The sequence below is a fragment of the Oryzias melastigma genome, linkage group LG21 (genome assembly GCF_002922805.2).
Source record: "Oryzias melastigma strain HK-1 linkage group LG21, ASM292280v2, whole genome shotgun sequence".
Lineage (NCBI taxonomy): Eukaryota > Metazoa > Chordata > Actinopteri > Beloniformes > Adrianichthyidae > Oryzias > Oryzias melastigma.
In genome coordinates, this window is record NC_050532.1 from 22339781 (window position 1) to 22367678 (window position 27898).

Below are 27898 nucleotides of genomic sequence, written 5' to 3' on the forward strand. Positions count from 1 at the left end.
TTTTCTTGTGAAAATCCTGATGCGGCCCAGCCTCACCTAGATTCTGTCTCCAGCGGCCCCCGGCTGATTTGAGCTTGAGACCCCTGCTTTAAACTGTAAAATGAACAGTCAGTTCTGAGAGAATTTTTGTTTCATGGGTGGCACAGATTAGTGAAGCCGAACAGACATCACCTCATCTGAATTTGTAATATAGATCTTTAAGCTGTTGTCTTACTAAAAAAAAAAAAAATCCCTGCACAGATGGACTTTAATGAACGCTGCTGCATACTAATAAAGATTTCACACATTTAGAAGAAAACTTTCACTTCTTTTTTTTTATTATTTTTTCTTATAAAAAATTGCTCTGACTGAGTATCCGGGTGACCATAGAGAGATATAGTATTACCTTTCCATCAAACTCATTTTGACAGGTGACCTTTGACCCGCACATTCCAAAGTGATGACGTAACAATTTGATATAAACTTTATATAAACTTTATATCAAATCGATATAAACTTTATATAAATTTGATATCAAATTTATATAAAGTTTATATAAAGTTTATATCAAATTGTTACGTCATCACTTTGGAATGTGCGGGTCAAAGATCACCTGTCAAAATGAGTTTGATGGAAAGGTAATACTATATCTCTCTGACCATAAAGAGTATTATAGTCACCATTAAGAGAAAATAAATACATTTTCAAAATAAAGTGGTTCATTTACAAGAAAAAGGGAATAAAGGGGTAAAGTTATGTGAAAAAAATGTATTTTTACAAGAATAAGGTAGTATAACTGTGAATAAAAGAATCAATATTTTATTACAATAAAGTTATGATTTTTTAAATCATAAGTTGAAAATGACCAAGATTAAAGTCTTATATTTATAACTGGAAACAAAAGGACAGTAAAAATAATCTGCAGGACTCTGGACCGTCTCAGACGTTGCAGAAGTCCAAATGATGATCATGATACACAAAACATTACAATTAATGGCTGCATTGATGGATTTTGTCTAGATGTAACCATTGACTGCACATGAGAGCTGGACTGCCTCGTGTTCCAAACAGGAAATACCCGCTGGTTCCAAAATGCTGGAATCCCAAAGACTTTAAAAGAGAAATAAACAGCTATTATTTAGTATTTTTATTTGCCAGAATAACCATTCTTCCTCTGCGACATCTTTTTATGATCACTCGCTCTGTCCAGTTCTATGTATACAGTGTATGAACACAACGACTAATTACATATTTTCCAAAAAAACATGGCTTTTTCTTATACTTAAAATCATTTTACCAGATCATTCTCGTAAAATTAAAACTTTCTCCTCATAAACAAACAACTTTTGTATTGTAAAAAATGTTTTCCTCATCATTTTACATCTTAATTTTCATAAATGTATTATTTCTTTATCTAAAGAGACCCTAATGCTCCATCATAGACATCTTTTTGGAGCGTGGCGTCTAAATCAAATGAATGTTTTCCTTGTTTTTTAGTTTAGAAAAGCAATTTGACCATTTACAAGTTAGAATGGGTTTATTGAGGAGTGCTCCTAAAGACCCACTCGGATCATCTTTTGATCTATTTTAAAAGTCTTTTATTTATGATTATGCCATTTTTAGGCAAATTCGCCTTTAAAATCGTCAGTAGTTCATTAAAAATTCACCTCTGAGTTGTGGGAGGAACTGTGAGCATGGAGTAAGTTTGCCCCCCTTCCCCTCCCCATTAGTGAACTCTTCTAAGTTCTTTTTCAAATTATATTTTTTTATCTGCTCTTGATTTACAAGATTTGAATAAAGAAATGCTCAGTATATTTCCTCTATCATCAGGAACTTGCCACAAGACGATTCTAAAAACACAATTTTCATTACAGTGAGTCTTAAACTTAAGTCTCTTTATGAGCATTATTTGATGCCGTTTACAAGAATTCCCTCCAACATCGATGACGTGCAGACAAACACCCTCTTCTACAGATTCTCTCAATATTTGGAGCAAATGTTGGCACCAAATGTATGAGATGTTACATGATGAACTGATCACGTCACTGTATGGTATTAGGACATAAAGCAATTAGTCGCTGTGTCCGCCTCTCTCGGAGGACTGTCAGGCGAGCCAGCACCTGCTGTGAGTTAATCATCAGAGAGAAAACCAGAGCACAAACCACGCCACTCCCCGATGTTGCCATGTTGCCGCGTTTGTGTGGGAGTGCAGATGTGTAAACAAAGGATGTTTATGCTGATGTCGCTCCAGAAATAGTGACCCTTGACAAAAAAGATTTCCTGCTGCTTCACAGACCAGTCAAACATTTAGGAGGGCAAACGACAGAAGCTCAGACAAGCTTTAAAACTGTGTAGAGGAGATTAATGAGAGCATGGTATCGTTTCATATTTTGTGTTTGGAAAACTTTAATCAAGACGAAGCAGAGAGGAGGGAGCGGACTGAGCAGAATGAAGGTGGAAAGCTATTAAAACTGGGAAAACTGAGAGGCAGGGAGAGGGATTCATCATGGTCTGGGTTTGTTTGTGGCACAAGCAGAGATTAAACCTGAGAAATTAATACAACTGACTGTCAGCAAAGTTGAAAAGTACTGCCTGTGAAGCAGCAGAAGGTGATAACACACAGAATGAAGTTGCTATAGTGATCATTTACAGGATTCTTTAGTATGGTAGACCTAAAAAGAAGTTGTGAAAAACTACAGGAAGCATAAAGGGACATCCTAAAGAATTTGTTGCTACTTGTTGTTTAAAACAAAACATAAATATATAACTTAACTCAACAAATCCAGAATTGTGTTATCCCCCAGTATTTTTTTTTTTTTAGCTCTGGGCCTCCAAAGTGTTGGGAGCCCCAGGCGATCGCCCACCTTTATCAAATGTCCGCTCCTGCTCACAGGTGTGTATAAAGACAGGAGCTCCATGTACTTCTGCACCGTCAAACCCTGCAGCATTAAAACTGATCTTTGTGCAAAAACTAAAAGCTTCATTTTAGACTTCTAAATATTTTTCCTGCCTTCCTGTTCTTAGAATCTGAACTTTGGTCTCTTTTTTCTGTCAGAAAGCAGCTTCATTTTTTTGTTTTGATTCTAATTCATCATTTTCTCTGAAGTTGCTCTTTATGTTGAACTTGGTCGCTAAAAGGAATCCTTAAGTTCAAGAAAACCTTTATCATTCCTAGAATGTTAGATTTCTGCATTGATTTGAACCGTTTAGTGAAAACTACCTATTGACTCGTATGTCTAAAAAAGCTCCTCATCTTGACTTTTGTACAGAAGAGAGGATTTTCTTACACTTTTCTTACACCTTAGGAGACGTCAACAAGCAGGAAGAAAGTGAGGAAGAAACATTTTTGTTTCCCCGTTTATTCAGCAGCACCTTTGTAAAAAAAATGACTCAAAAAGTACAACTTTCTGGGAATAAAATATCAAAGATCATGCATTTATTATATTTTTACAGGATCTGAGACAAATAAATAAATATTTAGCACCTTAAAGCATTCAGGGATTTCCAAAAAATTCTGAAAATCTGTAAAAAGTAAATATTTTAAATTTTAATCTGTGAAAATGCTAAAACTCGATCATGTTTTATATTTTTGCCAAATATATCTTGATTTTACTGTGTGAATGTGTTTAAGACAAACAAGCTCCAGTTGCTGTAACTCTGCTGAGATATTTTTAAAAACAGATGAGTTTCACTGCATGCATGCAACAACATTTTTATGCAAACGTTCTACTTTATTGCTGTTTTTTTAATGATTATTTCTTGGTTAAAAATAGATTTAAAAACGGATTAAAAAAGATAATTACAACTCCCTGAAAGCCAAACTTTGCTCCCCTTTGAGACATAATGACATTCCTGCATGCTTTCGTTTATCAGACAGTCTCTCAAATTAGACTACTTTAAAACTGTTCTGTGTTTCTGGGTATTGAGCTGCACATTCTGAGCAAAGCTAAGTTTTGAAAGAGTCATAAAGCTACGTACACTGTGGGCATTTGATACACATTTAAGAATGCAAGTTTATCCCCATGGTTTTCACACTGGACAAGCAGGGAGGGGCTTCTTCTTCTTGTGTTTCAACTGTTTACTAGTGCACGATTGCCCCCTGCAGTTGTGGAGGATCAGTGGGAAATGTCAAAGTGGTTGAATCTCACGATTTAGGAGCGAAATGGAAGCAGTTTGGTTCATTGTGAGCATTCTTGCAATAGTGACTATGGATTACCATCGTGTGAGGAGAGTGGCCTTGGTTTATCTTTATTTAAAAAAACAAATGCATACGTCGTAGGGCTCAAGTGAGCTTTCATGCCATGAAATATATTATTTAGACACAATAATACAAAAAATCAAGCTGTAATTTTTGACTACTATTGTTATTTTGGTAAAATCCTTGAAATCTGATTAGCCAGTTTTGTTTTTTTTTAATGGTAAAAAAGTATGTAAGTCCTTGTTAATTTAGTAGATTGATATAGTGATTTTTATGGGATAAATGTGATGTTTGATAAATTTGATTTGACAATAAAAAAATCACAATAGTAATCATTTTAACATCATTTGATAAAAAGTACCACTGTACATTTTGCAGTAAAATTCTTGCAACCTAAACTGCCAGTTTTCTACTGTGAAAATGAATGTATGTCTATGCTAATTTTACAGTGTATTTTAAAGGGCAAATACCTTGCTATTTACACTAAAAATCAGGAATATTACGTAAAAAGAACTGCAAAAAAAAGTTTTTATTTTATTTTATTTTTATTATTGCTAAAATTAACACTTTTTTTCCCCAATAATCTCAGCTACCAATTTTTTAACCATCAAATTTACAATATTTTTCTAATGGTGTACATTTACAAAAAAAAGTCACATTATTATTTTTTAGGATGATGACAAATGCTTTCAAAAAAATGTTGCTGCAAATTTTCTAAAAAAAATGACTTTTTAAAGCACCATGAGAAAGATGAGATGCTGGGAAATGTGGTTGTTGCAGCAACAGTGTCAAGGCTCAGCTAGCAGAAAAACAAACAAACAATGGGCAACAAGAACGAGGGAAAAAGTCAGAGAGTTTATTAATGTTTGACTAAAATGAAACAAAACAAAACAGAAAAGCGAAAAAATAATCAATAATTGAATAATTTGAGGTCAAATCACCTTTTGTGCATACAGTATACAGTGGTGACGTTCACTGTTTAGAGAAAATAGTCATTAATGTGAAAATAAACTATCTTTTCCAATAAAAATGCTCTAACTTTAACAGCTAAAGCTGCTTTACGTTAGCCCTTCCCTGCTCATCAGCTGCATTATTTCCATTGCGACAAACAATTCTCCCATCCTTCCTCGGCTCTGTTGGCAGCCTGCAAAATTTAAGAGTCAGCTATCTTCTAAATTGGATTACTTCATTACAATTAGACTAACAAGGTCCTGATTGAAGGATGGCGCTGCCTTGTCCGGGTCGGCCGCAGCTTTTCTAGCTTTGCTAATAAACTGCTGACGGGCAGACAGCAACAGGCAACACACCAAACCCCTGTGAATCACTCGCCTTCAGCCTGCAGTACAGTGCAGAGTCATTAACAATGCACAGTCCTATGAGCCGCCTGATGGATTACAAATAATTCAGCCATTCCCCGCTTCACTGGGCTCAGGCCGCCCCTTCAGTTTTAGTTCTCCTCTGCACATTTAAATGTTTTTTGTCATAAATAATGGAGCGGGACAAGTGTGCATAACAGGGCTGCATTAGATTCAGTTCCAGCCGTGTGAGTCTGGTACTGTAACTTCACAAAACAACTGAATAAAAGGTTAAACACTTTGGAAATAGATTTAATCCAATTCACCTTCATTATTGTATGCTTTCTTTATTTATTTTAATAGCCTACATTTGAGAAAGATAAGAAGAAACATACATTTACAACATCTAATTAATGCTCAGACTAAATACGATTATTTTGTAAGAGTTTTTATGAATTATAAAATGGGACAAACTAGCATTTAGATACTTATTCCTGCCTTACTTGTGTGTGTTTTGCCTCGCCTTCGTCTAGTTTGATTGACTGATCTTTAACCTTTGTGCTCCTTGACCATTTACTCGTAATAAACTCAGTTCTACATGGATCATCCTCGTGACGTGAGCTTTGAAATGGTCGCACTCCAAGACACACCTGTGCTCCACCTTAAGATGTGACCACTCCTCTTAGCCACCCTCTATAACCCCTAAAAACCCAAAGACCTGCAGCACCTGTACAAGTCCAACCCCTGTGTAGGTGCATGTGACTGAAGCTTAAAGTCTCACTCCAACTGCACTTTTTTCTTTGTAAAATTGTTCACAGTGGTGTAATGATCATAATTGTGCAGTTTTTAGCCAAAATCGAAAAAGGCTGTTTCTAATTTTTAGATATATATTTTCTTCAGCAGCTCATTAGAAATTTGCTTCTAGTATGTGGCGTAGAAGTATATAAAATACTAGAATTCCTTTGTTTACACTAGTGGTGGGAATTATGATTCCTTTTACTGACTCGAGTTTTAATGAGTCACTCACCAAAGTGAATCGATTCATTTGAGTCATTTGAATCATTGAGTCACTTGCCCAGAGAGTCCAAAATAAAACACGCCACGTCCACTTTATTCATATTACTAAATTAATTATGAAAATAATTAAAACAAATCATTGCGTTGTGGGACACAAAGAAAACTTATTATTTAAAATGTTAAAAAAAGTTTTTTCAATGTATGTAAATTAAATTTCTGGAAAAAAGAAAGGGAAAAAAATAAAGTACAAACAAGTGAACATATTTTTATAACAAGCTAAATAAAGAGCAGAAATCAACTGAGTTTCTGTTAGTTTTGTAGTTAATTACATTATTGGAGAAAAAAATTAGCAAGTTGGATACCAAAGTCAGTTTAAATTTTTAAAAAGTGGTGGAATTGATTAATATTCTTTTAATTGCTTTTCAAGACATAAAATGAAAAATGAATTTAATAATGTGGCAGCAGTTCGTCAGGGCAGAGAAGCAGCTGAGCAGAGGAAGCAGCTCTTCCCCGTCAAACAGGCTGATAAACTAAAGCTAAGCTAAGCTACACTACGCTAAGCTAAAGCTCCAGCACAATGGACAAGCTTCAGAGCGAGGCAGAGCTGCTGAGAGTTTTTTTCAAACGATTCACCTCCAAACGAGGCGAACTGCTCTGTGATTGGTCACAGATATGAGTACTGACTCGATACAGTCCAAAATGAGTTATCTTCAGTGAGCTCTGAGTCCTGAACGAATCATAGCTGCTCCTCCATGTGTCCTGACTCGTGATTCAGCTCGGAGCGAGGCGCTGTTCGGGCTTCCGGTGAGCTCTGAGTCCTGAATCATGAGTCATCGCTCATTTGATTCAGCTCGAAACGAGGTGAATCAAATGAATCAACTGAATCATATGAGTGGTGACTCGAACACCTGCATTCATCCCGGACTCAGAGAGCAGCCTCGCACTCACAACAGCACCTCCGCGAGGGGAGGGGTATGGGAGTGGCCAATAGATCCTCCGGTTGGGAGGGGGAGCAGATTCTCTGGTTGGGAGGGGCCAGGGAGCAGATTCTCCCAAAGGGAGGGGTGACTGAGGAGCAGCAAGTGTTGTCTGTAGAAGAGCGGTGAGCACAGACAGAGCGAAACCAGCGATTCTGTCGTGTTTCAGCTTTGTCTCTGAGGTTTTTAGTACTTCTCACAGCGAAGAGAATTAGTGGAAGGAAGTGAGTCAATTAATGAGTCAGTGGGGAAGATGAGTCATGATTCTCGAGTCAGTAAAGTGACTCGCGAGTTTTGAACGATTCGTTCACGACTCGCACATCACTAGTTTACACTCTCTCCTGTGAGCTTATAGCACCACACAACACCAGGCTAACATTACCAGAGAAAAAAAACAAACAAAAAACAGCTGTACAGTTTAATGCCAGGTGTCAGCTCAGACATAAAAAATGAAGACGTAACAAGTGGATGGATCGGAATTGGAGAAGGAAGACTTTGGCCTGCCTGTTGCAGTTGCTGCGTCACAAACCTGAACTCTTTAAGGTTTTTATCTGCTCTTGATCCAACACAATTTGAATAAAGAAATTCCCAGATTTGCAGGTTTAATCTTACATATATTTTCTCATCTTGAGAAAAATGCTGCAAGAACATGTTAAAAACACCAAAAATACAATTTTCATTGAAGCAAATGGTTCACTTGCTCTTCAGTCGACAAGTTAAACCAAAGAAAAGAAGGAGAACAAGTGACGACAATGCTCAGACTGTTGGCAAGAGAACAAACAAGACTTTGCACTGAGTAGAGCTCGGTGTCAGATTAAATACAGTTGTGGTAGAAAAAGTCTGAGAACTATGAGTGGTGGCTGATGGGAGATGTAACGAGGGAAACAGGGATCAGTTCGAGGTTAATATTCAGGAGATGGCTCCCTCTGGTGGTCAGAGGAGGAGACAGAGGCTTGACTCCTGAGAGGAACGTACAATTGTCGTGCTTATGGTGAGCGTATCATGATATATTCGTGAGACTAATGTACACAGGGTTGACGTTGCCCTTACACCACAGCTTTAGTCACTATAACGTACGATTACTGGCCCCTTACTGACCATACGTGAATACACAGGATGTGCAGGTGAAAAATCCGTACTACATCACCTGTATTTGCTGGATAGCTCAGTTGGCTGAGTGTAGGACTAGCACGCACCTGGGTTTGTGCACAATGAGCCTATCCAGTGTGGATCCTCAGACCCTTCACACTGCTGACTGACTGACCTGGAAAATACAGGGTTGTGTCCGGCTGGGCATCTAGCATAAAACTCCGCCAAACCACATCTGGGGACTCCTCATGGGAGGAGTCGAAAGATGAACAACAACTTCACAGCCTCACCGATTGTTGTGTCTAACGGTGTCATCTCTTCTGTGTTGATGAATCAGATCAATTTATTGAAACATCCTGAACAGGTCGAGGTGACTTTTTGGTACCAAGAAATCCACAAAAAAAAAAATCTTTCAACATTGTCTAAAACGAGCTCCATCGGAAATGTTGTGTAACTGATGAGTGAAATAGCAAAGGTTGGGCAATGTGTAGCACAACATCCCCATCAGCATCCACCAACAAACAAGTTTGCATGAACAAACAAATCGCTAAATCAATGAATGTCATCAGGCATGAAGTCAAACACAAAAGGAAAAACAAACCAGCGGTCCATGCAAATGTTGTACACATGTAAACAGTATTTATCCAAATAGCTTAATAGGCTGTCATGCATGCTGTATTTCCTGTAGTGTACAGTGAATCAGCATTTGCGTGTTAGCCGACTAGCCTGAGGCTCCAGTACCTGGCAAGCATACAAACCATGTCAAAAGCAGTTATTTAGAGAAAATGTAACGGAACTAATGATCCAAACAACCAGACAGACATGGAGTGAATAGACAGGCTCAGCCAAGATGTTTGGGGGAGCCAACCGGATTCTGCGAGTGAAACAAAAGCCGGAGTAAAGCAACCAGCCGGCTGGAGCTGCATCACAATACGCTGATTGATGTGAAGTAGAAAGCACTTATGTAACTCACCGAGCGAAACCTTTTCAGTCACATCTGAATGGCCGACCTGCTGCTCGTGACCAGATCATAGCAGAATTTTCAAATGGTGCACACACCGCAGCTTAACACCATCTTTTATTAAGGGCCGCTCGCTTGGCGAGCAGAGAGCAATAGTAATGTAATTACCGCACAACAAAGCCACATGGTATCAAACTAAGTGTGGATTTTTAAAAAAAGGGGAGCATACAGTTCACATCGGAGCTGCAGAGGAAGTGCATCCGAGTAAAAATAGCATAACCTCAGACTACAAAGACTTCGCCAGAGTGATATGTTGAGACATTTACGTGCCATGTTGCACGGCAGAGTGATTGTCAGTTAAAAGGAGGAAAAACACAACAAGCATTATGAGTGCGGAATCACAAAATAGCAACAGAACAGGGGTTACATGAAAAATTAATGGCCGAAAGATCCGGTCATGACAGTGTGTGAATTAATAATGAAAGAATGAATTCCCTGTGTGCATGAGGGATTCGCTGCCTCCGAGTGTGTGTCAGGGGGGGCGGCGTGCAGCTGTCTGAGCCTCTGAGGTGGTCGCTTTCAACTCCTCTTGTCAGGGTAATACTGAGTCTGGACCGCTTGGTAAACTTTAACAGCTTCCCGTTACACTTTATGGACATCAAACTCCATTGAAAATGTCTGAATGAGCTTCTTAACTGGTGAACGTGAAGAATAAGGCGGGTTTCCTCATGGTTGCTGCTCATCTATGTTCCACTGAGATCATTTAAAGGCGCACTTAGATAAAAAAACAACTGTTTTTGGTGTTTTTAACATTTTCTTTTGGTGTTTTTCCTCATGATGGAGGACAAAATTAGCCATTCTGGTGCATCCACTTGCAGACAAATAGATCCATGTGTCTTTATTTCTTAATTCTGAGCTCACATCTGGTTCTAAACAGCACAGCTGGACATCTCTAGTATTGCTCATCATATTTGTTGCACCAGTATTGTTAGGTTAGGGGTGTGAGGAGCGCTAAGCTAGCAGAAAAGCATCTAAACAGAGAGGTCAGTATGGGTGATGGAAAAAGGGGGGCGGGCTTGCTCCATCCAAATGGTCCCACCCACAACTCTGAGGTGAATTTCTAATGAATTACTGCAGAAACTATGTTTTAGAAATCAACACAAGTTTTGGTTTTTGAGAAAATCTGCATCATCATCATAATTAAAAGACCATTGGAAACTAGGAAAGGGCGATATTGAGCATTTGAGTATCTATCCGATAACGATCAATATCACCGATATGATACCAATATTGATATTTTTTGTAAATGCAGTGAATGTGAAATAAACATAAATTGTTTTTAATCGCCCTGAAAGGTTCTTTGTAGGTTTCTATTTTTTAAGTACTTGATAAAAATGAAACAGAATATTTCTAAATAAATGAAAATAGTTTAATGAATTAAAAACTTCCTAAAATTAAATAAAAAGTGAAGAAGTGAATGAAAATCAGTCAACAAACCAAAAGAAACAAGAAGCTATGATACAAAAATAAATAAAAATGTTTAAAAAAAAACGGTATAAATATAAATAATTTGCAATTTATTAGCCTTTAAATATCACAATAGATTGGAAATATCTGGGTGTCAGTATTGATCAGATAACGATACTGTGACAAGAACCTGCAGCGTCACTGTGTGGATGACGCAACAGCCAGCACAGGTGATGATCATTTTCACCTGATGATGAACTGATTAAAAGGGAAGCAGTGAGGATCTTCGCGAGAGCATTCTGCCAGAGCTGCCAGCCACTCAACCTTGCGGGGAGGGTGCCGCTCGCTGCTGTTTAGGGCTGCCGGCGGTGAAGACAGGTAGCGAGGAGGAGCTGTTCCAGCGCGAGGAGGGGAGGCTGGACGCCTTCTTTAGAAAGAGCAGGGCCGGGACTAGGAGTGAGCTGGTTGCCGGTGCTCCGACCTCATCCGTCTGCCACCACGTGACATTGCAGCCCAGACGCTGCTGATCATCTCCGCCGCCCGGAGCAGTCATACCCCGGGAAGCCGGACGGCGCTGAAGCTCAGACCCCCGGGGGAGGGGTCCCGCCAGCTGGCGAGCTAAGTAACACTTCCTCCCACACGCCTATTTTAAAGACTCCTGTTGTTTTAGTGCATCTGATCATTTTATGGGGAGGGTTGGCCCGCAGGGATTTTAGTTCCCCTTTTAGGTCTGGGTGTTTGCATGCAGTTTGTAGTGCCTCAGCTAGAGGGTGTTTTATTATTGCTGTGAAGTTGAACTTGTCACTGTGGTTTTTACGGGACTCTATTTATTCTGCATGCTTCCCTCCCCCACTGTTTTAGGAGTTGCTGTTTTAGCGTTTTTAATAAAGCACATTATATTTTAAGTAACGTCTCTTGTGATTCCTGGCTTCTGACTGACAGGATCATTCCCTGTCTGGGAACCCCCACAAAACATTACAATACCAACTAAAGATAAAACTATCAATATTTTTGGATTGATCCGCCCAGCAATACTGAAAATGCTTTCAAAATAGATCAAACTGATTGGGTTTGTACCAGATTATTCCTGCTGGTTTGAGTTTTCTTCAATTTTCACTCTGCAAATCATCATAGTTGTTTAATATTTTTTCATTATATCATTTCAAGGACACATTGATCCATTGGTAAAGCTGATTATGTCAGCAATGTATATTTATTGAGCTTTAGTCATCAACTATAAGAGCATCTTGTGTGGGAATAATCACACTACACAAATCTTATGGCACATTGAAACAAAACAATCACTGTAGATTCGAATCTCCTGTGAAACTGAGACTCTCACCTCGGCTGGCCAAGAGCCTCATGAGCCTTTCCATATTTAAAACAACCACAAGAACATAAATATTCTCTAATGTTCAGTAAAAGAAACAAAAAATCAAAGTATGATATCTGAAAAATAAAAAAACGTAGGTATGGACATGTATTAAGGATGTAAAGGATGACAGTATTGAAAATATTGATTTGCACTGAGAATAATTCTGTGTTCACACAGCCAGTTTCAATGAGATGCCACGATCAGAGATCATTTTATTTAACCCCAAACTGAAAAGCAGATTTTTATGATTGACGCTGTCCGGTAGACATTATGTTTTTGTTACTTAAAATACAAAGAGTTACTCTGCATTTTCTGTTATACTTTACCAAATGAATATCATATATCTAGACTGTATCTGTTTACAAGTAAAATAATTGGATTGCATCATATCCCCACAAAATAAGTTGAATATTTCATGTAATGGACCATGTATTGAGAAGCGTATTGAATCATTTGAGAAGGAAAATCCACACCCCTACAATATAGTTATGCACAGAGCCTAACACAGGGGTGGGCAAACTTTCTAACTCTAACAAATGGTTCTTAAATTTGACAGAGGTACCAATATTCAAAGATGTATACAAAGACCACATTTGGACTACAATTAGCCTTTTCAAAGACATCTTGTGGACATCAATGATGTTAAACAGACAAAAAATAAAAAAATGTAGCCTAGTGTAACAAGCTCTCTAGGGCAGGGGGTGTAAAACTCAATCACACAGGGGGCCTAAATCCAAAACACACCTTAGGTTGTGGGCCAAACAGGATAAACATTTATTAAACACTCTAAATCGAAATTTTTAAAACTTTAAAACCTTAACTTTTTGACACAATTAAGAACTAGATACAAAGCATTGCCTGTGATAATGCTAGTGTGAATGCGTAAGCTAATTTGGCCAATGAAGATGCTAGTGCTAATAGCTAAAAATTGATAGCTAAAAACGCTGAAGCTGATAGCCAGCTAAAATATTAGCTAAATGCCTAAAAAACTGAAAAAAAAGGTTAGCCAAAACAGCTAGTATGTAGCTGAAAAAAATAGTTTCACTTCAAAATAGCCCAAAAAACTGAAAAAAGTCTAAATTAGCCAAAACAGCTAGCGTGTAGATGTTAGCCTAGCTCCAAAACAGCCAAAAAACAAACAAAAAAATCCTAAATTAGCCAAAACAGGTAGCGTGTAGATATTAGCCTAGCTCCAAACAGCCTAAAAAACAAAACAAAAAAGCCTAAATGATCCAAAACAGCTAGCATGTAGCTGAAATATTAGCTAAACTCCAAAATAGCCTTAAAAATCTTAGTTAATGCCCAAAAAATGTCCAAAAAGCTAGCAGAATGCCAATTTTGGAAACCTTAAAACCGTTTTTAACTTAAACATGAATAATAAAAAGGTAGGATATTATTCCAGATTAAATTCACTTAAACCTTAAATAACTTTCAATTTTTACTTTCCATAAAAATGTATTTTGTCAAAATTATACAAGTTAGAAATCAGCGCAAGATAACATTGGGCCATTAATAACAATAAAATAAAATGATCTTGAGGGCCAGATCCGGCCCCCGGGTCTTGACTTTGACACGTGCTCTATAGGTACTAAAACCCAGCGCAGAAGATGACAGGAGGAAGTAATCTTTACACTACAATTTTGATCAATGAGAAGTTAGTTGAATCTTGTATCGATTCATGGACCGTGTATCGAGATGCGTTTCACATCATGAGAGGGAAAGCCACACATCCCCTAAATTTATGGTCACAATGAGGAAGTCCAGATGGATGAGTGTGAGCGAGGGCATTTTCTACTAGATCCATACGCGTACAACATTTGCACAAAAGCTCATTTTGTTGATTAATCAAGGTCATCTGGATGTAATTCATCAGTACTGCCATGCTGACACTTACCCTGCTAATTAATTTGACAAAGATAATTATCAGCAGCACGGGCCTTGTGTGTGTCTGACTGATGCATCAACAACCACCACACTCATCCGGCCTTCTGTCAGCTCTACCAGGTCACACACATGAACTTGTGGTTCACTCAACAACTTTTTCCTGACGATGTGGGGGTCCCAGTCCTTCACTGCCACTCAAGAAAACCTGTTAAGTCGTGTAAGCGGTTCCAGCGGGCTATTACTGCTTAGTATCACATCAAATTTCTCTCTTTTTGCAACACGGCAGTCTTTCTTCCACCCTGACATCCACTCTACCCTTCCTCACCCCTCCTCTATCTCCACGTCTCCCTCTGCAGCGTGTACTGCAGCAGCTAGATGAGAAACGGTCCAGAAGAGGGGCTTAGTGAAAGGTTCCTAGCAGAGACATAACAAAAATACACACTCACCTTCAGGCACGCACTGAAGGAGCCGTCCTTTTAGTTTTTTTGTGATATTTTCTTTGGCTTAATCCCATGTCATGCAGGCATCTATTTAAATAGTCTGCATTTGCACAGCAAATTCACTCGAGTTTCCCATTCACAGAAACGCAGACTGTTGTATGTGTAACGCAGTCTACACACAGAGTTTTTTTTCCCATCTCACCGACAAGCAAATTGGAGAACTGTCAGGCTCAACATCTTACTCAAGGGCACTTCATCATGTGAGAAACGACCTTCCAGCTGGAGGACAAACATACCTGCTGACACCAATGACACTTAAACACAAGGGAATGTTGTTTGTGGTAAAGTTCTCCCTTTTTGTGACTGACACAGCCACTCGCTCCGAGTGGGAGAGATTGAAAAACGATTTTTTACAATTTTGCTACATGGAATTGAAAATTTTTCGATTATCTTCAGTAATCAGCTAATCTTAACTTAGCAAACTCTCCACATCAATATGGTTTAATTTGACAATTCCTTCAGATAAAAGGAAAACAAAACCAGTTCATAAATGATAAAACATTTCTGCTGACTGATGTTCCGCTGAATAATCATCATGTAGAGTAAATTCTAATAGATGTAGTATCTGAACACAGGAGTTAACCGTTGTCTGACTAAAGCTAAACTCTAAAAATTACAGTGTGAACCAGTTGTTAAGGATTTTAGCTAAAGTATCTTAAGCTTCAAGTTCAGGAACGTAGTTCTTTCCCAGTTTAGATATCTGTGATTATCCATCCATCCATCCATCCATCCTCAGAACCCAAAGGTGGGGTAAGCTGGGAAAAGGTCATCAGTCTGTTGCATGACCACACAATCACATACCAATGATCCTATCAGTCATGTTTTTGGACTCATCCATGAGCAAAGACAACATGCTAACTCCACACAGAACGGATTCAAACTTCCAACTGTGCAACCACATATCTATGTGATTTTCCTTGTTTTAATAACTGTGGGACCAATGGTGGCCGCCATGTTGAATTCTTGGTGACTCATAGGGCATTTTCAGTTGTCCTGTGACTATGTTTTGAATGTTTAAAACTGACATTAACCTGGAAAAAAACAAAAAACTGAGATTGATAATTCCTCAGGATTGATGAGAACGGTTTATTTAAGATCAGCTTACTTTCCTGACTCACCAGGAAAAAGCTGAAACATCTCAGCAGCTGTTTGACTTCAGCTCAGTGTTCAGTGACGGATTTACAGATACCATCTCAGTTTAAATTGCCGTGTCTCGCGTGTTTGGAAGGACTCCCCTCCACAAAGAGTCTGTTTTGTTAAACTCGCCTTGCTGCCAGGTATTCCCTTTAGTCTTCATAGAGGCGCCTGACCGCTGGACAACCGTGGTACGCTGCAGAACCTGTGTACCACAAGCTGAACTTCTGTGTTTATCTTTAAGTAAGGACTTACAGAGCTCTGTCAAGCAGGGGAAATGTTAGGCACACAGTCCGGCTAAGCAAACACAATGAAAACACATGAAAGGAAAACAAGTTCATTTAGTGTATTTTACCAATTGACAAGTGAAATGTGTAAAAACCTGGAAATAAACGATCGTAGCTAAAAAAGACATTTAAACCCCTCTGGAAAATAAATAAATATATATGTATGTCTTAAAAAATTATAGAATTAATACATTATAAAAGATTTTATAGCCTACAATGATAAAGAATAATCTAATAAATGTTCAATTAAAATAATAAAAAGTAAATGATCGTCATAAGGTAAGGGTATAAATAAAGTCAGAGAGACAGAAGATGGGAATCTTCAAAAGCTGTTACTGAAGTTTATCTCTGCGTTTGATTGGGTGACTCAAAGCTGTCTTCAAAGAACCGTTGAAGGGAAAAAAAAAGCTGCATCTTTTTATGAGAAGTCGAGGTAAAGGTGGAGTCTGCTGAGAGTGCAGAAAAAAAATTAATAAAAGAGATGCAAGAAAAAAAAATACCAGGAAACATCATAAGTTTACTCTACAAACAAATGCCAGAAATAAAAAAAGCTGTTAAATTAATAAACTGAAGAAAGAAAAGGATTTAAAGGCGGAAATGCTACAAATCTTTTCCTTTGTATTGTGACAATAAAAGAAAACTATATTTAACCTTGCATGTTCATGAAAATGTGTCAAATGTTGAGTTTTTTAAGCCCCGTAGCCCATTTACATGTGAGAAGTTCTAAAGTTGAAGTTGTGAATGCCCCAGTCCCAACATCTCTTATGGGTGAATACGAGTCGGTCGAAAACTGTACGTGGCACTTAAGTGGCCCTCACGAAAATGTAGACCATTACCGTAGACCAAAAATGCTCAAGTACATTTTTCTATGGGTTTGCTGCGGGGAGCAGGTCATGGCAAACACTTCAACAAGGAAGGGTAAAGTTAGATGTATGAGGGGCATTTATATTTTTTACTTTTTTAACCTCCCCAAAACCAACGCACTGCACAGGCCATGTGATAGAACAGCACTAGAAATAAGGAAACTAGTCAATCAAAGCGTTGTTTGTGTGGGTATCATCCAAACATCCTCCGGCCATTATAGCCTGAACGGTCCGGTACGGTCCAGTCCGGTATGGTATTTTTAGCATTTCCATTGTGAAATTGACCCATTAAATAGTCCCAAACTGTACCTCTTGAGGGCCCTCATCGGTTGTAGGTCCATTAAAAATTGAAAATAGAAGGTGGGAGCGGAGCTGCTGTGGCCTTCTGTTGATTGGGAAAGTTATTGACAACATTAGAAAGCCTCAACATAGCGCTAATTTAAGCTAACATTTCCAACACTTGTTAGCATTCAGGTTTTGTAGTTTTTTGGGTTTTTTTTAGTCTCGAGTCTATATTAAAAACACCTGCAAACAATAGCAAGGGTCTGCATTAGGGTTGGGCACCGAAGTTCGTGGGCAGGCTCATATAAGACCTCCGATGGGGCGAACACGAGAGCGCACGCCGCGCACAGCTCAAATATCTGGCTGTATTCCAAAGCAGATCACAGAAGTTTGACAGGTCGCTGCGTCGCAGCAGCCAATCAGGAACTCAGCATTGGACACATCATGACCCAATCAGCGGGTAAATTACTCATCCAAAACGAGCATTTAGTCCAGAGCTTCTTAACCCGCTGGAGACATATAAAAAAATCAACAAAAAAAAAAAAAACGACGACACCGAAAATGTACATTTTTGAGCGAAGGTCTTTACCACGCGTCACGTGATGACTTGGGATTGAGAATGTGTTGATTGGGAAAGATGTAGTCATTATTTTTTATTGCTGAAATACAGAAAATGGCATTGAATAGGAACCAAAACCTAACCAAAAGAACCACTTGGGCACCGAAAACGAATAAAACCCAATCGGTGCCCAACCCTGGTCTGCGGTGGAGCTGTAGACGTTCCTGGACATCCTTGGCGACAACGTGATACAGAATGAGCTAGCAGCATTTTAATGGTCTTTACCGAGGCTTTATTTACCACCAACACACCCTGTCCGTGCATACTATCAGTAAGAAGTCGATGCTTGCATCTCACTATTGACTGGATAGCAGCGTAAGGACAGGGGCTTACCCCAGTAACCGTCGAGTAAGGATACAATACACAATAGTCCATTGCAGAGTCACTTAACAACAACACACACTCACACCTAAGGAAAATCTAAAGTGACCTACAATAGACAATGTTGGACTGTGGGAGGAAGACGGACAAAACCCACACATGCACAAGGGGAACATGCAGAAAGGACCCAGCTGGGATCCAAACTACAGCCTTCTGGTTGTGAGGTGAGATTTCTAACCACTACATCACCGTGCAGTCTCATACTTGTACACTGAGCTTGAATTTTGACCTCTAAATTGAAATAATCTAAACAATCAGTGGAGAATGTTTGCCCTCCAACTGAAACAGAGCGCACTAATCTCTGGAGGGAGTTTGACGGCTGCAACAATATTTGTCAGACTCTTTTGTCCTTTCTTGAGTCTGATTTTGGTCTTGTGTTTAAGCTTCTTGTGTCATTTTTTCAGTTACTCTCTGACTTTACTAGTCATTCAACAAAGCTCTTTATTCATTGTAATATGTTTGCTTTTCTAAGGTTAATTTAAAAATCGCACTCCTAAATTCATCTATGAATGTGTTATCTCATCCTACAGAGGTTGCAGGACGTGTTCCATTCTTAGATCCTGGATGGTTACAAGTCCGTTGCAGAGAAGTGCACTGTCCCTAACATGCATTTTGAATTCCAATACAGCTAAGATGTCAGATGATTCAAGAAACCTAAAAATAAATAAATGAAGGCATATGTGGGAGCGCTTCTGCAGAAAGCTGCAAGCATGCACACGTCCACCCAGAGTCTCTTGGTACACAACAGATAATTGTAGCTTCACACTGTGTAATTATAAAATATAACAAAATGAAAAGAAGGTGAGAAGATATTGACGATGAAATCTGGTCTGGGCTCGTCCGGACAGAATCACATATGAACTCGAGACCAACAGTTGAAGTGTCGCGTGTTGACACATGGCTGCTGCTGCCGCTGTCAGTGCAGGACAGCAGAGCACAAATATGCTTCAGGAAAATTCACAAACATGTTTTATTTTTTGAATAGTAAATATACATGCGGATCAACTCCAACAAAAAAGTCCTAGCAAAGACGACCGGCAGAATCAAGCTAAGCATCTGCTGGACTTTTTCACGATTATTAGAAGATAAAGTGGATGTAATGTGAGGCCATCTAAGAAAAAGAATATCCAAACAGCACATTTGTTTATTGACCTGAAGCATTTTAGGTATTGTCATGGGGGAGTTTAGAGAAGGTCAGCTGGTTCTCAGAAAAAGAAAAGAAAATTCCCTTAAAGCAAGAAGATCCTGGTTTAAGTCCCAGCTGGGGGTATTCTGTGTGGTTTGCATGTTATATTCTCTGTTTTTAGGTTTTCTGTGGATACCCCGACTACTTTTCAAATCACAAAAAAGAAAAAAAAAAACAATTTTTAGATTCACATAGAAAAGAATTTCCTTTTTTTTACTTGGAGGATGAGGAGGTTGTGGATTCACATGTTTAAATTCCCAGCAGTACCAGCGGAGAGCAGGTAATCCAAATGCATTCATTCTTATGTTACCTGACAGGTAAACATTTTAAATATTTAAAGACTTTTTAATCCCACTTTCATAAAAAAGATCTAAGCTGAGACATAAACAGGCTGTGAGGAGGGTGTTTCAAAATGTGGGAGTTTCTTACCAAACAGTTGAAAGCAGCATTTGTTTGCATTCATCCTTATTTATTCAGCAACTAATAAAATAACGGACAAGTGACAAAATCATTGAAAGTGACACTGAATCCCTTGTCACTGGGTTGCTGGGGCCTATCCCAGCTACTGTTGGGCAGGCTGGGGTTTATATCCTGGGTAGATCACGAGTCCGCACAATCAAACATCCGTGATTTCAGGATCCTTATCAAAACAATCCAACAACTGCATGACTTTATTTGCAATGGTTGAGGGTCTCTGCCAAAGACAGGTCCCTTGAGGACTTGGGGCCAGAAAAGAGTGGAAAAGTTCTGCAAAGCAGGAAGGCGACTGAAACTGCATAAACACTTTTAGAAAACAAAATAAGTTGCAAACTGACTCGTTTTTGACATCCTGTAACATCAGAATGCCCCTTTCCGAGACTCCTGTTGTGCCCTTCAGACCGGCTTATGGGTCACATGACAAACTGTTTGACTGCAATGCGTTGTGGTCTATAGTGAGCATAGATGCACGCTAGTTTTTCGCAAGGGCTTCTGGGAATTAGTAGATTCGGACAGCACTAGAAAATGGCGAATGCACTAAATACTGCACTATGTAGTGATTGGGGGGGGGGATTTGGACACAACCTTAGACCATGGTCTTCACACTGGACAAGCAGGGAGGGGCTTCTTCTTCTTCTTCTTTTTTTACTGTTTACTAGCACATATTTGCTATGTAGAGTTGGAAGATGCTTGGTACAAAATGTCAAAGCGATGCAAATTTTGAGATTCTTGCTTAAGACTTTTTTCTTTAACAACTCTGTTCCAAATAAAGAAAGACTTGGTGTCATATTAGTCCGTCCAAGCACAACCGGAAGTTATTCATTTCTCTTTTCGGATCAACTTTCAAACGGTTGGCACTTCTATAAAGTAAAAGGGAGGTCATCCATACGTCGCTACCAAATCAGGTTTAACTTGTAATGTGCCTTCTATAGTGTTTTGTATGTAGAGTCTAAAAAACGGTCGTGGAAGCTTGTGTAGCTACCCGAGTTTTGAACGCACTTATTTAGGCTTTTTATTGGAAGTGGCCACTTGAAGGTGCAGTGCCAAAAGCAGCGTGAACATAGCCTAACGCCAAGATGTAATCAAGTCAGCAATGAGATAAAGAAACATTACAACAACTTTTAGAACCTAAAATTTCAAACTATTACAATAAAAATAAAAACAAACAACAGCAAAAGCAGCCTAAGTTCTTATTCACAGCACAGAAAGACAGACATGCTGAACAAGCATCTTCTCAGCATCTATATCCTTCACAAGATGAGATCCACAAGCAGAAATAAAGAAGCACAAAATAGAGGATGATGAAATAGAAAACTGATTAGAGATAAGAATCATTCCATCATAAATGAGATTTCTACATTTGTTGTGTCAAAACTGGAAAGCTTGTACAATGAAAGCAGATCAAAGAGCGCTAATATTGAGATAACTACTTTGTTGTTCACATCAAGTCTAGATAGATAGATAGATAGATAGATAGATAGATAGATAGATTTGTCTTGTGTACAATTACATTTTTTGGTTGTCACGTGTACAATATTTCTGTTGTCACATACATAACATTTTGATTAATCTTTCCTTTATTTATTGAAATAATTATTAATTGTGATAAAATCTACCACTAAAGATAAATTAAAGGTGAATTATTTTGTCAATTAAAACAATAAGTTGTAACTAATTACTTTGCAGTCTAATAAATAGTGCATCAGTCATAAAACACAGGGACAAACAATTAAAAACAAGTATTAAAATGGGCTAAAAAGGCTTTTGTTGAATATAAATTATGATCTGAATTGTTTGTAATAGTTTAACCCCACTGACTTTATATTTTTAAAGCCCTGAAATACCTAACTCAGGGTATTTTTAGCACTACGGGTGCAGCAATACTTCTTCTTTCCCGAGCTATTTTTCCTAAAAGTGGGCCAACACTGGCCAGTGTTTGAGATTCAAGACAAAATTAGAAAGAGATGGCAAAATCAGACGGGGTCACAACGTCTGGGCTGCGCCTGACATGCAGCTGCCTCGCCGCTCCCAATTAGACTACAAAAACTCCAGGCAGAAAGTCGGAGTCTCATCCGTTCAGCCACAGTCCGCCCCTCTGCTTCTCTCTGTCAGAGACCAAAAAGGAAGAGAAACGGGGAGATGCAAACACTGGAAGAGGAGGAAGAAGAGGCTGAAGATAAATTGGCCAGCCCCGCCACCCTTCCCCTCCCCCTGCCTCTCTCCCAGGACGACTGTGTGCAAGACTGCAGATAGATTCTGATGTTCTCATTTATGTCTTAATGATTGGGTTAGTATGCAGCTTGTGCTCTGCAATGCTGCACGGAGAAAGAAAACAAGATCACAGAGGCGTACATGGGCACTCATACACATATGCTCCAAACCCTAACAGAGAAATCCAATGCACGCAGCGGCAAATACATTGATATATGTTTCAGCGGAAATACAGAGATGACTCGGCTTTGCAAAGCAGCTTAGACCTGAATCTGGAATGAGTCATGTATCGCTTTCTGTGTCACGAAAGAGGAGAGCGGCGAGCGCTCTCATAAGCTGACTGCCAGTTGAGCAGTAAAGGAGGAGACTTGTGATGACACCGTCACCGTGAATTCCAGAACGAGTAACCTTGAAGTAAACATCCACGTTGTGCAAACATTTCACCGAGGCGAATTAATAGCCGGTTAACTTATTAATCCTTCAGCTGCAGCCAGAATTAGCCCGGTTGGTCCGTGTCTCGTGGAGCGTTTGAGCGAGCAGAGCAGAGTACAGCTGCCCCCGCATGCTTTTGGGCCTACTGCTGGGAAAGGCTTGGAGTTTGCACAGCTCTACATACATGAGCACTGAATCAACGAATGCTGGGAACTTATCACAGGAAGTAGCAGCAGAAATATGGAGTCAAATGAGGACATGTTTTTGTGGCGTTTTTCTCATGATAGAGGACATATATAAAGAAAATTAAGTTCAAAATGGTATTTCTCGATTCAAATTGTTCCCTGTAAAAAGTCTGCTTTAAAAAAAATGTACAAAAATAAGGTAAACATTAGAGCTGGGTTAATAAAACTGATTAATTGATTTAATCTTAATAGATCAACAATCGATTCATAAAAATATTGATCGATTTAGCACATGAAGCTAAATGCTGCTAGCTTGATGCTAACATTTAATGGAATTTCCCATAGGATGGCTAATGCTAACGCTTGGTCGACCAAAACATACATTACTGATTAAATGAACATGTTTATAACTCCCGCGACCCCGAAAGGGAAGGTGCGGTCAGGAAAATGGATGGATGGATGTTTATAACTCACAGACATGAATTTTTCAAACTCTTGAAAGGAAATATTTTTAAAGTATTCTAAGACATCCTTTTTTCCTGATACTTTTTTCTACTTCTAGAATAAGGTGTAATGCTATAACGCGATCGCCACCTAGTGGTCAAACTGAAACGTCCTCCAGGAGAAGATGAAAAATGTTTACAATATTAATGATCTGAACATTTTTGTAAGAATTTCTCCTTTTGAGAGTCCATGTAACACTGTATGACATAAACAACCTAATTATTTGACTAATATTTGATTCAGTATTTGAACAGTATCAGATTATTATCAATATATTCAAATCATATAGTAGATTATTAATTATTTCTGAACAATGTGTTTGAATCTCTAAACTCAAAATTTAATTAAAATGAAGAATCGAAAAAAAATATATATATTTTTTCAATTTGATAATTTTTTATTCCAATAATTACTAATATATATATTTCAAAACAACAATTATATTTTTTCTATTTTTTAAATATATTTCTTTCACTTTTACAATGTGTACTTTCAAGTTTAAAACTGTTTTCAAATTATTATTATTATCTTTTTTTTTTTTTTATTATCTGTTTTTTGTTCACTTTAAACTAATCCTGATTTGACCCCATAGAAAAAACATCACATTGTGGAAAACTGTAGATAAAAAGTTAACTTTTAGCTCACAGCAGAGGACATGGAAATCAGGGTGTTTTGCAACGTGAAGCAAAAATATTCAATTTAAAAAAAATAATAATAATAATAATAAACAATAAACAGAAATGATCAGTTTTTGGCATTTTTACTGTCAAAATTGTTGATAAATTCCAGTAATCGTTTACTAGTTTGTGACATATTTGGAATATTTTCCATCAGTGCTTAAAGCAGTATTGTGAATTAAACATTTTGCCTAAACACGAGAATAGAAATGCAGCTCTTCATTTCTGATTGATTCCCAGCGTGGGCGTTCATGTTCCAGCGCATCCAGGGGAATCTGCTGGCAGAGGAGCAAAACAATATTTTACTTCAATCTAAAAGAACAGAGTGCTTTGCAGAACATTATATTGTTCGACGGGGCCTGTTTAAAATCTGACTCTTCAGAAGGCCTAACAGCTTGAAGCCTTTTGTGAGCATGTGTGTGTAGTTGGTCACACGGTGTGGTATGAGCCTGAAGAGCAGACTACATGTTCACAGCAGACAGTCAAAATATTCACTCTGTCTTCACCAGAAACAGAGTTTGAGGTTGTCTGCAGGTGTGGGCCGTGCAGACGGTTGAATTCATAAAAGCTCTGAGTTTGGATACATTAGAACTTGCTGTAAAACTGCTATGAGGATTATGGGGTAATCAGAAATACTAAATGATACTCTTATCGTATTTCCTTTGGGATCCATGTGAAAATTGGGAAGACGTTCTCATAAAAACGGTATAAATATGTAGATAGTAGCTTTCATTACTGCTCACTCAGACTGCAGGAATCCTAAAGGGACGAGCTTTTTAATGCTCAACGAATTTACTTGGAAAATTATTAAAGATGGAGCAGAATTTAAAAAATGACGCAAACAAACAAAAACGGTCTTGGAAAAAAACATCTCATCAGCTGATCCAATTCCAGAGATTGTAAAAGCTGTAACTTAAAATGCTAAAATGAGCAGAAATTAAATGCTGAACAAGAAAATAAATATACAAAAAAGGACAAAACAAAGTTAGTGAGACAAAATCATTCAGATGAGCAGAACTATTGGGTATAATGTGGAAAAAAAATATTATTTTTACCACATTTTAATAGTAAATAAAAAAAAAAACATGAATAACTTCCCATTTTTTTTTATCAATAATCATATTTTGAGAGCATTATGGATTAGAAAAATCAACTAAGAACGTATCTAATAACATTTCCTTTTATATTAATTTCTGATAATTGGATTATAAAATTCCAGTAGTTATTTTTATCAATACAAGTGAAGCTAATCTTAAAAATATAATTGATTACACTTTATTTATCCATCAGTATCTAACGTACTTCATTCATTAATTGAACAATGATCAACAATCCATTAGCAAATAGTTACCAATAGAAAAACCAACACCTCCCACTACCATAACAGTCTTCTCTGTTCATTTTAACCACTAAATTAACTGAAATGCATTTTCTAAAAAAAAAAGTTGAAAGGTGGAGCGGTTGACCTCTGATCGGAAGATTGCAGGTCTGGTTCACATCCATCGAAGTGTCCTTGAGCAAGACGCACATGCCTGTTCCATTAAACATGTTCCACTGTGAGCTAACAGGATAATTGCCACTGATGACACGCCCAACTACGAGTATGTTTGAAAATGTTTTATTGGTAGCATTATCAGGAAAGCCTATAAAAATGGTGTTGCTCAAGAGATATTTCAAAACAGTCAAAAAGTCATTAAGCGACAAAGCAATGCAAGATTATTGAAGTTTTAGCGTTAGCGTTAGCGGTGCATATCTTCAGCTCACTCGCTCCAACTGATGTTCATTCCTCCTGAGTGAACAGGTAAACCTCACTTACATAATCACCACTGTCTACCCGGTGACACGCCCACCACACTAGTGTGAACAAGAAATCAATTCCCGTCAAAGGAACAGTTTTGGCCCCTACACCACGTTTTACCTGGTGGCTAAAGGTTAGCGCTAGAGTTCGCTAGCATTTCGCCATCAGTGTGGATCTGAATGGAACCATGACTGGAAAGCGCACATGACCGTCTAAAGACGGACCCCATTTGCACGCCACCGCTCTTTATTTATTTATTTATTTGACAGGGACATTGCACATTAAAAAGCATCAGAGTTCCAGAGCTTTTTTTGCATCTGCTGTTCCTGGACTGATGGTAAAATTGTCAAAGTTAGAGACAAAATGTAAGAGAAGATAGTAAAGCACCATTTAAGTTTATGCCATTTCCCATTTAGTGAATCGCCATATCCTCATTTATGTACTTCCTAAACATTAGCCGCACCGTTTAACCATTTAATTAGTACTTATTTCAATAGAAAAACTACATATTCTTGATAAAGACAATACAAATATGACCAATTACTTCAATAATGTTTTTTAGCTTGTTTCTAAACAAATCTTTGTGTATCTTATTGTAAAGTCGTACCAGGATCTGATATAACTGGCACACCTTCAGGTCAAGAGGTCAGCTGGCATCCATTGTTAGATCATTCAGGACAGTGGACAAGACGTCCTTGTGTTCAAGAGTCACTAACTTCCTAAGTAATTCTTGATTTAATTTAGAAAAACACTAAAAGGAATACAATTTTAACTTTTCCAGTTCAGATGATTCTCTGACAGCTCCATTAATCTAAGTCCCAGCGCAGCAGTCTGTACAGGTACATGACTGTGTCACCATCCCTGGCTTATTACATCTCAAGGGCCTACTCAAATGCTTTGCTGGTCACATCATCAATCTTCTCCATGCTCCTGCACGAAACACATCACACCTATCACGAGATCTACCTCTTACACGAAAACAACGCTCAAACGGGATGCAGAAATTTGTGTTCGTTCAATTTGTTCTTTCACACATACAATATTTATCTGAAGCAGAACATGGCTGTAATTCCGCCGGGCTTTGATGAGATAATGGACCATTCCGGTAGCATCATTGGAAACAAGCGATCTAGCCTCAGGGCCCGGCTCACCGCTGCTTAGGGGACTTGATATATGAGAGGATTAGAGGAGAGCAGAAGGGAGAAAAGCACCTTTGGGCAGTGACTGTTTCCAGTTATAGTAGCACTGCCATGATGATTGTGTGGCACAGGTTACACAGTATTTAAGGTTTACATAAATAGCAGAGGGAAGGAGGGAGGGAGGGAGGCAGCATATATTGTCAGCCTGTTTTTCTGCACCTCTCTGGCTCTTCAGAATCCAGAGATTTTCCACTGCACGGCATGTGAGGAGGCAGGAACTCCTCGTGCACACGGCTCTACTTCAAAACATGTGCTCAATAAAACAAAAGGCTAATTTAGCACTCCAGCTTCATCAGATATAGCCGTCCTCTTCAGCTTTAATCATCCACTCGAAAACAACCGGCTTAACCAAGAAAACCCTCTAAACAGCTAAACAACTATTTTTGGGGGGCTCAACTATATAAGCAATAATTTTAAAAACTGAACACAGTTATGAAACTGTGTTCATGTGGCATCTTTCTGATGGTCATAATTTAGGGAAAAATATTATTTATGAGTATTTTTTTGCTTAAATTGTTGTGAATCAGGAGCAGATGAAAAAAAAGAGCATTTTTGAGATTCCTCTGAGCTCACAGCAACAGCGAGAGGAAAGGGGGCGGGGTTGCTCCACGGCAAGAGTCCCACCCACAACTCAGAGGTGAATTTCGAAATAACTCCTGCTGCTCTGGAGAAACCGTCCTAGAAAACTACAGTTTCATATTTTTTTTTTATTTTGGCTAAAAATATATTAATCGTAATTAAAAGATTACTGGGAACGCTTTTAAAATAGATCAAAAGAAGATCAGAGAAGGTCTTCAAAGTTTTCTTTGTTCATAAAAGCTGTTTTTTATTGAGAAAAATAATTTGATTAAAACATGTACAAGTTACTGACCTTTGAACAGCAGATCAGACATTTTTCAGAAATCTTTCATAATTTTGTGA

The 27898-nt window shown here is 38.3% G+C and overlaps 1 protein-coding gene across 1 annotated transcript in view; it reads right to left on the reverse strand.

Annotated features, from left to right (window-relative positions):
- LOC112155284 (transmembrane protein FAM155A) overlaps positions 1-27898 on the reverse strand; it is a 129230-nt gene that overhangs the window by 13773 nt on the left and 87559 nt on the right. The window lies entirely within an intron of this gene.